The sequence below is a fragment of the Phodopus roborovskii genome, unplaced genomic scaffold, assembly GCF_943737965.1.
Source record: "Phodopus roborovskii unplaced genomic scaffold, PHOROB, whole genome shotgun sequence".
NCBI lineage: Eukaryota > Metazoa > Chordata > Mammalia > Rodentia > Cricetidae > Phodopus > Phodopus roborovskii.
This window is the reverse complement of record NW_026126541.1, coordinates 14,338,565-14,353,432: the sequence shown is the minus strand read 5'-3', so window position 1 is coordinate 14,353,432 and position 14,868 is coordinate 14,338,565. Positions and strand designations below refer to the sequence as shown.

The 14,868-nt window shown below is 44.1% G+C and overlaps 1 protein-coding gene across 1 annotated transcript in view; it reads right to left on the bottom strand.

Moving 5' to 3' along the window:
• Armh3 (armadillo like helical domain containing 3) overlaps positions 1-14,530 on the bottom strand; it is a 159,143-nt gene extending 144,613 nt beyond the window's left edge. The window contains exon 1 of the mRNA XM_051199991.1: positions 14,381-14,530. The gene's annotated coding sequence lies outside the window, so the exon portion shown is untranslated. The remainder of the gene's footprint in view (positions 1-14,380) is intronic.
• Between the last annotated feature and the right edge of the window lie 338 nt (positions 14,531-14,868).

The following is a 14,868-nucleotide window of genomic DNA, read 5'->3' as shown; positions in this document are numbered from 1 at the left end:
ATTTTAGATAAGACCTCTCTATTATTTCACTAAGCTTTCAAGCTTATTATAATCTAGAGAAAACAGGGAAAAATAAAGACAAAAGAGTCAGACAGTTTCCACTCTACTGATCACGGCTTTGTCTTCAAGCATGAGATACAGCCTGCTCAAAACAGTCCTGTGTGGCTTATAGAGGCTGTCAAGAGGAGGGTGTCCTCATCTAGGGAAACTAAATGGGAAATCAAGAGAATGCTATTTAAATAAATCACAAGCAATGCAATCCCACTCCAAGTGGATATAGATCTCATATGTGCTCAGCTTCAAATGGGTTGATTAGCAGTAACATCAAGGTGTAAAAAGCACGTGTTTACAAACATCTCCCTATGAGGATCAATAATTGGATTACAGCTAATCAATGTCCACCCCAAATCTAATAAACTCTCTCTATTTCAGAATCAATACTTTCTAATAAGCAAAGGGGAATAAAAGAGGAGGGAAAAAATAATTCCAATCCAATCTACCAAATTTCCAAAGACATTAAATTATCTTCATGATTTTCCTTCCACTTGAGGCAAGAAGAAATAGAGCCAAGGGTCTCAACTCAGCAGTCACTGTCATCATCACAGGCCGCTGGAATTTGCCACCCAAACTGCCCCATAGCAACTTGAACTGAGAACACAAACCCTGCTCCTCCAGCACTGCTCCCACAGGGTTAGTGTTTGTGCTGAGGAAGGCTATATGAAGTGTAAATTTTCGCCGGACGTTGGTGGTGCACACCTTTGATCCCAGCACTCAGGAGCCAGAGGCAGGTGGATTACTGTGCATTTGAGGACAGCCTGGTCTACAGAGCAAGTTCCAGGACAGCCAGGGCTACACAAGGAAACCCTATCTCAAAGGGTTTTCTTTAGGTTTCAGAAATTAAAATTAAACTTGTAATACCATATCTTGGGGCTGGAAAGATGGCTCAGCAGTTACAACACTGGCTGCTCTTCCATAGGACCCAGATTCAATTCCCAGCACCCACATGGCTGCTCACAACTGTCTGTAATTCCATCTCAGAGGAGCCTGACTCTGCTAGACTCCTCAGGCACCAGGCACACACACATGGTGCACAGACATACATGCAAAAATTAAGTAAACCATGCATGGTGGACCATTCCTTTAATCCCTGGACTTGGGAAGCGGAGACAGGGGCCAGCCTGGTCTACAAAGCAAGTTAAAGGACAGTCAGGGCTGTTACACAGAGAAATCCTGTCTTGAAAATACAAATAAATAAATAAAACTTTATAACTTAAAAAAGGAAAGTACCTTGGGGTGAGAGATAATGTGACTCAGTAGAAGGCTTCAGATTACTAGTGAAGTGACCTTGAGGCCAACCCTGACTACCTGAAACGGCCATGGTTCAACCCCAACCCTACCACCACCACCCGGAAAAAAAAAAAAAAAAAAAAATCAACCTGGCAGGGGGAGACCGCCTATAACCAGATATGAAGGAAAATTATCTTAAAACACTGTGATCATGTAACAAAAAAGTAAAGAAAATCTTTTAAAGTGACAGAATAAACCAGGCAGTGGTGGTACACACCTTTAACCGCAGCACTCAGGAGGCAGAGGCAGGCAGATCTCAGTGAGTTTGAGGCCAGCCTGGTCTACAGAGTGAGTTCCAGGACTGTTACACAGTGAAAACTTGTCTCGAAAAAACAAAAATAAATCAAGAGAGACTAGAACTATAGCTTAGGGCAGAGTACTGGCCCTGCCTGGAATGTATGTGGCCCTGAGTTCAATTTCTAGCACAACAAAAAAATAAATATATAAATAGGAAAGAAGGAGAAGCAATAAAAGTAAATTAATGTACCAATGGTTTAGGAACCAAAATGTATGCACAGAGAAGTCAGTTATTTATTCATTCAACAAATATCATACATCGAGCATCCTTTAAATGTCAGGCACTGGGGATGCTGCATAGAATACAATAAGAGAGATGCCTGGGCTGGGTGGTGGTAGCACGTGTCAAATGCCTTTAACCCCAGCACTTGGGAGGCAGAGGTAGGTGGATCTCAGTAAGTTCCAGACCAACCTGGTAGTGAATTCCAGGACAGCCAGAGCTTCACAGAGAAAACCTATCTCAAAAAACTTAAAAATTAAAAAAAAAAAAAAAAAAATGCACGGGGATAGAATTTTCACCCTGAAAATGGGGGGTGGGGGGGGGCAAGTTGAGAGAACTGTAAGTAAACTACTTTAGGAGATTAAAGTAGGTCTCAATGAGAAAGTGATACTAGGCTTAAATAATAAAAAGAAACCAGCCTCCTGAACTGAACCTCTTGGGAAAAGTGTTAGAGAGGGAGGAAAAGTCAGGAGCAAACACCCCAAGATCTGAACACATTAACAAGTTCGGACAGAGCTGGGTGGTGGTGGCACCTTTGATCCCAGCACTCAGGAGGCAGAGGCAAGTGGATCTCAGTGAGCTTGAAGCCAGCCTGGTCTACAGAGTGAGTTCCAGGACAGCCAGGGATACACAGAGAAACAAAACAAACAAACATGTTCACAGAGAAATGCCAGATCCCTAGATTAGGGTGTACCCTTTTTGAAAAGTTTCTGTTCTGTACTGAAAAGGTTATTCTGTGTTTCTAAGTTTTGGTTGTTGTGGTTTGTTTTGTTTTATGTAGTTAGGAACTGAGCCCAGGGCCTTGCATATTAGAGACAAGTGCTCTACCACTGAGCTATATTCCCAGCCCCTGTTTTGCAAATATATAAAGAGAATTCAAGGGCTGGCAAGGTGGCTCAGTAGGAAAAGGTGCTTGCCACCAACTCTGACAACCTGAGTTTGGGTCCCACATGGTGAAGGAGAGAACCGATTCCTGCAAGCTGCCCTCCCCATGTGCACCAGGCATGCATAAGCACACACACAAGGTAATTAGTTAATTAAATGTAACAACTTAAAAAAAAATGTTTTAGGGAGTGGAGTAACTGCCCAGTCATTAGGAGAGCTTGCTGCTCTTGTAAACTTTGGTTCCCATTACCCAGACAGGAGGCTCACGACAGCCTAGGACTCCAGTTTCAGGGATCTGATGCTATCTTTTGGCTTCCACACCCTCTTCTGGTCTCAGCAAGTAACTATTCATGTGTGTACATACATACTCATAAACACACATATTTACACTACATAATAAATCTTTAACATTCTTTAAAAAGAGTATTGAAATGCAGCAGAGAGGCTTAAGAGATGGCTCAGTGGTTAAGAACTTGTCCTGGTCTTGCAGATGTGGTACAGTTTATGTACCAGCACCCAAAATACATGGTTCGCAAAACATGTAACTATGACTCCTGAGGATCCAACAATCCCTTCCGGCCTCTGAGAGCACGTCACTCACAAGGGCAAACCACACTCAGACATACAAGCATACATACAATTAAAACTAAAAAATACACCTTTTTTGTTTTTTTGTTTCTCTGTGTAGCCCTTACTGTCCTGGAACTCGATCTGTAGACCAGGCTGGCCTTGAACTCACAGAGATCCGCCTGCCTCTGCCTCCCTCTCATGTTAATGTTCTTGTTACACCATTTTGGTTTTGAAGCAGCAGCACAACCCTGACAGAGACACAGTCTAATCTTACTCTTCCTATGTGTCCATGTATTGATGAGGATCCTACTTTCTTAATATAGTTAGGACAGCTGACTTCCAATCAGCTAGATCTAGTATTAATCTAGAGGTAAGGAGAGTGCTGGAATTAAAGGTATACACTACCTCACCCACCATAAAAAAAAGATAAATAAATCTTAAAAGTATATCAGCAAGATGATACGATAGTATATATAAATGACCCCAAAAATTCTACCAGAGAACACCTACATCTAATAAAACACATACAGTAATGTGGCAGGATTCAAAATTAAATCAGTAGGCTTCCTATATACAGATGATAAACAGACTAAAAAAAGAAATCAGGGAAACATTACCCTTCACAATAGCCAGAAATAACAAAATATCCTGGGGTAATGCTAACCAAAAAAGTAAAAGACATTTAAATCTTTGAAGAAAGAAACTGAAGACACCAGAAAATGGAAAGATTTCCCAAGCTCCTGTTGTGTGATATATTTTGCTATGCTAAGGTTAAAACCTTTCTTTTTATTTTAGACAGAAAAGAGGAGATGATGGGAGATGTCATTCTGTAAATATATTTCTCTTATTGGTTAATGAATAAAGCACTGTTGGCCAATAGGAAAGCAAGATAGGCGGGACTAGGAGACAAGGAGAGAGGGAGGAGTAGGGAGGAAAGTCAAGATGGAGGACAGAGAGAAGAACACCAGCCCTTTCTCCAGTAAGATGACACCACGTGGAAATACTTAGATTAATAGAAAAGGGTTAATCAGTAAGACAGAGCCAGCCAATAAGAAACATTAGAAACAGGCCACCAGCTTTATATCTAATAGAGTGTCTCTGTGTGTTATTTGGGGCTGGCGCAGCGATGGGCCCAGACCAGCAGGGAAAACCTGCTCCTAACAGTATCCCAGACCCAGAAAGACATATACAATATATACTCACTCACAAGTGGATATTAGACATAAAGCAAAGGACATGACCCCAGGGAACATAGGTAACAAAGAGGAGTCTAAGAGAGACATACATGAATCCATCTAGGAAGGGGAAAAAGACAAGGCCTCCTGAGTAAATGAGTGTGGAAGGGGAGAGGAGAGGAGAAAAAGGGGAGTGGAGAAAAAAATGTTTAGTTCAATAAAAACAAGTCTATCAGCAAAATGGAAAAAGTATAATACAATCATAATAGAATACATCAGAAATTTAAAAGAAGACACTAATGATACTTGAGACATGGGGGCTAGAGAGATGGCTCAGAGGCTAAGAGCACTGGCTGCTCTTCCAGAGTCCCTGAGTTCAGTTCCCAGAACCATATGGCAGCTCCCAACTGTCTGCAACTCCAGTTCCAGTGACTCTGACACCCTCGTACAAACATGCATGCACTTGGGAGACATAAGCAGGGGGATCTCTGTGAGTTCAAGGCCATCCTGGTCTACAAAGTAAGTTCCAGGACAGACGGATTGTTATACAGAGAAACCCTGTCTCAAAAAAAAAAAAAAAAAAAAAAAACACTAAGTATAATTAAGAAATGCAGGTTAGTATATATAGCAATCAAACTTGTAGTCATGTTAGGTATGTTTTGAAGGTCAAGCAGGTAGTTTTAGATAAATAGGTGGTCTTTAAATACTTCAGCGATCTACAGAATATGGCATTTAAGATGTTTTAATAGCGTAAGGCTTTTCATGACAGTGAGATACTTCCACCCCTAGCAATACCAATCTACTTCAGAGAAAATGATGGGCATCGAAGAACCTCCATATGGAGTTTGTTTTTGTTTGTGGTAAAGTTAGCCATTGGGCAAGAAACTGCTGTTGCCTCAACTGATGACAGTTATGCTGTCCAAATTGGACAAACAGGACACAAAAGAAGGCTACTGTCAAACTTTGCCAAGACAAGGTAGAACAGCCCTCTAAAATTCCTGCTTCACATAAAGTATGTCAGATATTCTGGGCCTGATGGTTGAAGATGGATGTCCCAGGGCTGCAGAGGAACCTGGGTGACCGTCCAGGCAGCCAGCTGCCTGTGATCTCTGTAGTTTTGGAAGTTGCTTGCTTTGTACTCCATGTTTACTTAGGTAATAATTTATCCTTCTTGGGTCTCTGATAAGGTTGAAGACTAGATAGTTATACCATTTTGTTACCAAATTCAGAAAAGAAACTTTAAAAAGAGACATAAAGTTTATAAGGTTGAAAGACACAAAAGCTCAAGTTGTTTACCTAAGAAAATGTTTTTATGTCTAAAAAAAATTTTAAGATGGTAAAACAAGTTATAATAGAAAATAGTTTAGGTATAAAAGTTTGGACTCATGAAGAGAGGATAGATATACAATAGAGTAATTTCTCCAAATTTGGTGGGACTTCCAAGCAGAGACAGGACACAGAGGAGTGAATTTAGGCATACAGGAGACCCCAGCAAGACATGAAGGATGTCAGACAAAGAGAATGAAGAAGCAAAAAGCCAAATGGCAGAACATAGATTAACAGAAACAGGTTAATTTAAGTTATAAGAGCAGTTGGGGGCAGGACGATAGAAATCACAGACAGCTGGCTGCCTGGACAGTCATCCAGGATTCCTCTGAAATGTTGGGGAATCCATCTTCAGCCATCAGGCCCAGAATATCTGACACACCTTTAATCCCAGCACTAGGAAGGCAGAGGCAGGAGGATTTCTGTGAGTTCAAGGCCAGCCTGGTCTACAGAGCAAGTTCCAGGACAGGCTCAAAGCTACACAAAGAAACCCTGTCTCAGGGGTTGAGGAGGAGCTAGTTGGGAACAAGCCTAAGCTAAAGGCCAAGCTTTCATAATTAATAAGTCTCCCTGTCATTATTTGGGGGCAAGCAAACCAAAGAAAATCCAACTACAGTCTACATTTTTTGTTTGTTGAAAAAGTGCCTCTCTATTTGGTCCTGGCTATCCTGAAATCCACTACATATACCAGGCTGGCCTAGAATTCACAGAGGTTCACCTGACTCTGCCTCCCAAGTTCTGGGACTAAATGCATGCAATACCACACCTAGCTGGGGGAGGAAGCCCTAGAAGTTTTTAACAATCACTCCAGTGGTTTCTAACTGCCCCCACAGGACACTTGTCTAAAGACATTTTTGGTTGTTCCAAACAGGAGAAATACCAATGGAATCCACCAGGGAAAGGCCAGGGGCATTGTTAAGCATCCTACAATGCACAGGAAACATTCTCCAACAAGGAAGTACTCACCCCACTATGCTAACAATGACAAAGTTAACAAAGCCTACTCCAGTAATTCCAAAGCTTGCAAACCACTCATCTAAACTGGCCACTGTGGCACATGCTTGTAATCCCAGCATTAATGAGGTGGGACAAGAAAATCAAAGAGTTCAAGGTCATCCTCACCTACATACTGAGTTTGAGCATCTGTATCCAACATTGGGAAATGAACATTCAGCCAGAGTAGCTAGCTCATCACTGAATTTCACATTCAGTGAGAGACCTGTATCAAAGGATATCAACATCAATGTCTAGCACCCATACCTGCACACATGGGCATATACACACAAAACACCAGGTGTTATATCATCAGTCTATAACTGCAACATTCAAGGTTGAACAGGAGGGTCACTGCCAGATCAAGACCGTCTCAAAATACAAACAAAAGTTTAGCAAAGTCAACTTGTCATGGCCATTTTTTACAATCGCTCCCTGTTGTTTGATGTTTTACTCTTTTAGCTTTTTGAGGGGCCCACCACCCAGCACCCAAATAAATACACGGAGGCTTATTCTTAGTTATGAGTGTAGCCAGCTTTTCTTATCTTAGCCTGTCTACCTTTTCCCCAGGGCTTTACCTCTCTGCTATAAGTCGTACTTTCCCTCTGACTCTGTGGCTGACTGGGTGGCTGCCCCTGACGTCCTCCTCTCCTTGTTCTTTAGGTCCTCTTTTCTCCTGGCTTCTCCTTCTATTTAATTCTGTCTGCCAGCCCCACCTATCCATGCTCCTGCCTCGCTACTGGCTGTTCAGCTCTATATTAGACCATCAGGTGTTTCAGAAAGGCAAAGAATCACTGCTTCATGGAGTTAAACAAATACAGCATAAACAAAAGTCTCAGATCAGTGGATCTCATAGGAGACAATTTTGCCCTGAGCCATTCCCCCAATACCTAAAAGAGACAATACATTTATAACAAGCCAAAAACTGACTCCTAACCTGGCTCTCCTAAAAGTTTCCTGGTTACTACAAACAAAAGGTTTAAAAATGTATGTGTGGGGATGAGCTGTGGTGTCATACACCTTTGATCCCAGCACTCAGGAGGCAGAGACAGGCAGATCTCTGTGAGTTTGAGGCCAGCCTGGTCTACAGAGTGAGTTCCTGGGCAGGCGCCAAAGCTACAGAGAAACCATCTCAAAAAAAAAAAAAAAAAAAAAAAAGGAAAAAAGTGTGTGTGTGTGTGTGTGTGTGTGTGTGTGTTTAGGCAGAGCCAGGGGTGTAGACATTCCAGAGAGGCCCTGGGTTCTATCCCTAACTAACACTGAAGAAAAAAGTTACCTGCATCCTTCACCCTTCTGTATGACCTACCACACATGCTGGCCTACAAATGTAAGGACTTGGCTCGCTTTCACATGATTCCTTGGCACAGTTCTCTTATTGGCATGGGCAACAAGTTCCCCCACCTCCAGCCCAAGGTCTGGGAAACAAGCATGGAACCCCTTCTGTCTTACTCCATCATTACTGCTATTTGCACTGTACTGTAACCAACTGAGCTAACCAACCAGATTTCTATTGCTACTTACTCCAAGTCTTCCTCTAAAATGAAAGAGGAGTAGCCTGAATTCTCAAATCCATCTCCCTGAACCCTTTCACTGAGACCAGGACAGAATACCCTCTTCATTCTATCACTATTCTTTCAATTCCTGGATGTGGAATTCTTCAGTCATTCCTTCTCTTCAAAGCACTGCTTCCGTTCTGTGGGAGGTGATATGCCCTAACTCAACAGCATTACTGAGAACTTATGCACTTGGCACCATTCTCCAAGCTGTAAATACTCCGCATTTATTCTTTACAATCATCAGATAAAATAGATACAACTGTCACAACTTTATATGGATTTACTTTGCCCAAAATAACACAGCTGGCAAATGGTAAAGACACTAAATGTTCTACCGATCAGCTCTATTAGAATGTCTTATGAGTGGCTAGATAGCTCAGCGAGTAAAGGCACCTGCAATAAAGCCTGACACCCTGAGTTTGAGCCCCGGCATCCACATGGTGGAAGGAGTCCTGACTCCCACATGTTGTCTTCTGACCTCCACACAGCCTAAAGCATGAGTGCACCCAGAGACACATACAAACATAGTAAGTAAATAAAATATACATAAGAATCTTGTGCACCAGGTGGTGCCACCCATCTTTAATCCCAGCACTTAGGAGGAGGCAGAAGCAAGTGGATCTCTGTGAGTTTGAGGTCAGCCTGGTTTACAAAGTGAGTTCCAGGACAGCCAGGACTGTTACACAGAGAAACCCTGTCTTAAAGAACAAAAAACAAAACAACCAAAAAAAAAAAAAAAAAAAGAATGCCTTGTACACACAGAAAATCAGACACTGGGAACTAGCAAATTATTAAAAACCAGATGAGTTACAACCTTAGGGGATGGGCATACCTTAAAACTGAACACAAGCTGGGCAGTGGTGGTACACACCTTTAAATTCAAGCATTTGGAAGCAGAGACAGGTGGATCTCCATGAGTTTGAGGTCAGCCTGTACCTTCAAAAGAAGGAAAAAAACTCCAACTTGACAATATTTCAGGGAATTCTGATTGAAAGCTCTGCTTCCCTGCCTTCTCAGATAACAAAAGTCATCATGAGATGCTCTTCTTAAGCAGACACCTCTTGTAAATTCAAACTGCGTGTCTCCTGCTCAAACTCTGAACTTCCTCAAACAGTACAATGTTACTCTTCTCATTTCCTTTATTTCCTTTCTGATGAACAGTATAAGCTCATGAATAGCAGCCACCTAGAGAGAAAATGGAAACTACAGGGCTGAGGATGCAGCTGCCTGGAAATGTGCTTGCCTAGCCTGCAGGAGCCCCTGGGTTCCATCTCTCATGCTGGGAAATGGGGGTGGGAGGGTGTATGAAAGAAAATGAACAGTATAAGGAAACTAACATAATCATAAAGGAAGTCCAAGTTAACTGCAGTTTACAAAGACAGCTGAGTTCTTGCAAGTCTTGTTTTTCGTTTTGTTTTGCTTTTGTTTAAGACAGGATTTCTCTGTGTAACAGCTCTGGAACTCACTCTGTAGACCAAACTGGCCTCAAACTCACAGAGATCCTCTTGCCTCTGCCTCTGGGGTGCTGGGATTAAAGGTGTGTGCCACCACCACCCAGCTGAGTTCTTGAAAGTTTAATAAGTAATACTCATTTACAGCCTATAAAGGCCTAGGCATGGTGGCAAAAGCCTTTAATTCCATACTCAGAAGGCAAAGACAGGCAGCTCTCTGTGAGGTCAAGGCCAGCTTAGTGTACATAGCAAGTTCCAGGACAGCCAGTGCTACATAGAGAAACCCTATCTCAAAAAATAAAGATCTTTTATAAAGGCGGGCATGATGATACACTATAGAGGCAAAGACATTAGAATCTTAGAATTGAAGTTCAAGCTCGAGGGCTAGAAAAATGGCTCAGTGGTTAAGAACACACATACTGTTCTTGCTAGAGGACCTGAGTTCAATTCCCAGCACCCACATAAGGCAGCTAGCTCACAACTGCCTGGAGCTCCTGCTTCCGGGAGTCAACACCTCTCACCTCCTTGAGCACATACACAGGCACACATAAACAACATAAATAAAAAATAAAAATAATTTTAAAGTTCAAGGTCTATATCCTAGATTGCTAGCAATCTAGAATACAAGAGACTCTGCTACAACAAACAAACAACATTTTAAAAAGTGGAGGTCCCTGGAGAGATGGTTTAATGAGCATAGGAATCCGAGTTCAAATCCCCAGCACTCCCATAAAAATCTGGGTGAGACCACACACATAACTATTGTTATGATAAAGCCAGAGGAGAACCTTGGCAGATTCCATGGCAGGGGAGGGTGACTGAAGCTGGGGACAAACATGTCAGACAGACAGAGAGCTTAGTGAGAAGTTTTAGTAGAAAGGGAAAGGGGGCAGAGACACAGAGACAGAGAGAGGACAGAAAAGGAGACAGGAAAAGTCCTGTCTGCCCCAGGGGAACAGCAGGAAAAACAGAGGGAAAGAGAGAGTAAGTGGGCAGGGGTCTGTCTTTTAAAGGGGTCCTTTGCACCTGAGTACAGACTACCAAACCATGGAACCCTGGGCTGACCAGGGTACTGCCTGAGTACATTCTGCCAGGTGACAGGGGCAGGCCAGCATAATGCTTGAATCCTTACATCTAAAACCCCAGAAATATGAAGGACAAAGTCAGAAGGGTCACCAAGACTTGCTGGCTGCCACCCTGCTCCAGATTCAGTGAAAGACACAGTCTCAAGGGAATAGGGAATGAAACACCCTCTTCTGGCCTCCATAATGCATACATAAAGCACATATACAATAATAAATAAACTTAAAGAGGAGAGTCTGAGAGGGTAGGTACAATAGCAAAGTGTTTACCTTGCAAGAATGAGGCCCCAAGTTTAATGACCACAACCTTACATCAGAAACAACAATCTGGGCTTGGTGACATGCAGTTATAATCCCTACACTGAGGAAGGCAGTGTGAATCCCAAGGCTCGTTAGGCTAGTTCTAGACCACTGAGAGACCCAGCCTTACTTAAAAAATAAATAAATCAATCAAAAGACTTTATACTAATACAAGTACAGTACAGGACAAAAGATACCAAAACATCATGAAGTTATTATCTCTCCCATTAGGTAGAAAAAGATACATATTGGGCTGGGCACTCTTTAATAAAATCTGGCACTTACAAGGTAGAGGCAGCCCTATCGCTATGTGTTCGATAGTAGCCTGGTCTACACAGTGAGAACCTACCTCAAGAATAAAACCAAATAAACAAAAGCTACACATTCCTAATTGCACCTGTCATGATTTTTCCCAGATATGCCTTCTTCACTCACAGCTATTGCCAAGCTGTTTAGCTTCTTAGTTGCAGCTCCCGACTAACACCTACCCCTCTATATCCCACAAGCAACTTGACCTCAATGCACCAGGCCCAACTAAATTCTTCCCATTGACACCCAACTTTTAAAAGTCTGCTCTGTTAGGAGTATAACATAGTGCTAAAGCATTTGCCCATAATGAACAAGGCCCTGGGTTTGAAAGCCTGAACCAGGAAAATAAGATGTTTTCTATATCCTAAAATACAGACTCCCACTTGAATGGCTATCCGGGTAAATGAAATCTCATCCACGAATCCCTACAGTCAGAAAACCTTAGTCCACACCCTGCACATGGCATCTGCCTCAGAACTGTTTCTAGAATCCATTCTGCTCCTCTCCTTACCACAGCCAAGTTCTTCTAACTCTTACTCAAGTGTAACAACTCATCTTGTCTTTCATTATCTATCTTCTTAATCTGCACTTCCAAGTGTTACAGGGCTGGAGAGACACCTCAGCTGTTAAGAATACTGAGTCATCCTCCAGAGGACCAAGGCTCAATTCCCAGTACTGACATGGCAGCTCACAGCCATCCTTAGCCTCAGTTACAGGGGATCTGATGCCCTCTTCTGGCCTATGAAGGCACCAGGCACACATGTGGTGTACACACACGTAGGCATACATACATGAATAGGTCAATTTTTTCAATTTCAGTCATTCCCCACCTCTTTTCATTCTGACCTCCAGACAATTCCCCAACACACACCCTGTCTGACGAATCTCTGACGCCCACAGGAACACCATCTTCCCTTCAGATCTTCCACCATCTCTGCAAAGGCTGTTCTCTCCAACTCAAAAGGCTGATTGTGCAAGCTCCTACTTAACCTTCAGCACACAGTTCAAGTATATCTTCCCTACTAGATCTCCTGACTTTCTGAGGCAATCACAGCTACCCATCACGCCATACAGATGCCTTCACACAGATCTGTCACATACACCCTGGAGAACTTTGTCCAAATATGTCTGATTGTTCTCCAAAAATTACTCAGGGGGTGGTGGTGGTGTATACCTTAAATCCCAGCACTGGGGAGGCAGAGGCAGGTGGGATATCTGAGTTTGAGGGCAGCCTGGTCTATAAAGCAAGTTCAGGACAGCCAAGACTACACAGAGAAACCCTGTCTTGAAAAACCAAAAACAACAACAAAAACCATTCCAAGCTGCCAGCTTAAGCTGATGCTCATAATTGTGCTAAATCAACAGCTCACCTTCACATACCTAGAATCAATTTATTTGGTCATAGTTTCCAAATTCTATGAATCTGAGTTTTTGTTTTTTGTTTTGTTTTGTTTTTTTATTTTTTGATATGTGCATTTGTATCTGTGTATGGGTATGTGTTCAAGAGTGCAAGCTCCTTCAAAAGCCAAAGATCAGATCCTGGGGTCCTGGAGTTACAAATGGCTGTGAGTTGCCTGGTGTGAGAGCTGGGAAGCAATGTGGGTACAAGAACTGAACTGGAGTCTTCTGAAAGAGCAGCAGACACTCAACCTCTGAACCATACCTCATCCCAAACCCTTGGTTTTGAGGTTTGTTCTCATTTGGAACGAAGCTGCTCAGGCTGGCCTTGAACTCAATTTGTATCTCAGACTGGCCTCAAATCCTCAGCCATCCTCCTAAGTGCTGAGATCAATATTAAACATGACAAGGCACAATGACTGTCATAATAAAAACACATTAAAGGCTTGCTCATCCACTTAGAAAAGAATGGGAACCCCCTTTACACTCCTAACACGAGTTGAAAGCTTTCGTGTGAAAATGACTATGCATCCATATCCAATCGAACTCCTACCAAAGATAATTCCAAGCAACCCTGTGCTACATCACGGACAGGAAAGCAGCCAGGCACGGTGAGGTACCCTGAAATCACAGCATTTGGAAGGGAAAGACAGGATTCCCACAAGTTGGAGGTTAGCCTGGTCTACATAGCTAGTTCCAAACCGGCCAGGGATCCAGGGCTACATATGGCAAACCATGTTTAAGTACCATGCTTGCCCTGTTTTACAAGGAAAATTCTCTTAAGTTTAAAGCACTTTCTGGGGAAAGAAAAAAAAAAAAAAGAGCCGGGGAGGTCCCGATAGTCCAGGAACATTTATTAGGACACGGCTCAAGTATCCATCCACTGTCCCATTCGCCAGGGACAGCACTGGCAACTTCCCCGGCGACTGTTCTCTTTCTTCGCCACACCCACCAGGGAAGAGGTGGGTTTAGCGGCTGGCGCCCACTCATCCCATGAGAGCAAAGTGGGCTTATTAACTCTGCGCGAAGTGGGTGCTGAAGACTGTCGGGCGGGGACTGGAGAGCGCGGGATCCGGCCCTTCCGGGGCATCTGAACACTTCGCGGGGCCGGCCTCCCCAGGAGCAGCAGCTCTCTCCTAGGAGCTGACCCATTAGGGTCAGCCCCGCGCTGGGGTCAAAGGTGAGCGCCTCGCCCGCAGGGAGGCCTCGAGCGACGTCCGAGGGGCAGGGCCAGGCCGGTAGCGGGCGCTCGAAAGCAGCGGGGAGCGGAGCCGCTCCACTCGGCGGCCCCAGGCCGGCCCCGGCCGCCGCGAGCCGCCCGGGCAGCTGCAGCCCTCCCCCTGCCCCGTCACCCTCGCCCCGCGGCAGGCGCAGGCCCCGCCCCCAGGGCCGCCTCCGGGTCCGGGCCTGCTAGGGCGGACCCGCGGGGGTTGGCCAGGTTCCAGGACCCGGCTGGGCCCGCGCCGCTTACCGAGCCCCCCGCTCCTCCTCCAGCACCCCAGCCGCTCGCAGGCCTGCTCGCTCCCGACTCCGGCAACGCCGCCACTGCTCCGGAATCGCGGGCGCGCTCCCGACCTCCCCGACCCTTAGCCCTAGTCCGCCGAGCCCCGCCGGGTCCTAAAACCCTCCGTTCCTCAGGCTCGTCCACGCCCGCTTCCTGAAGCGCTCTCAGACCACGATTCCCAGCAAGCACCGCAAGGACTACAACTCCCAAAAGACATCGCGAGCGATCTAGCCCTCCCTTATTAAGGCTTTTTTAAATCCGCTGTAGCCGGGTTTTTTTGTTGTTGTTCTTGTTTTTGTTCGTTTTAAATAAGGAAGACTCGGAACTCAGCAGTTCTTCTAGAAATAAATGTATCCTCTAAAAACACTGGCAAAGGTTGGAAAGATATATGTTGCGAAATGTTTGCTTCAGTTTTTGTTTTTGTTTTTTTGTTTTTGTCTTTTTTGAAACAGAGT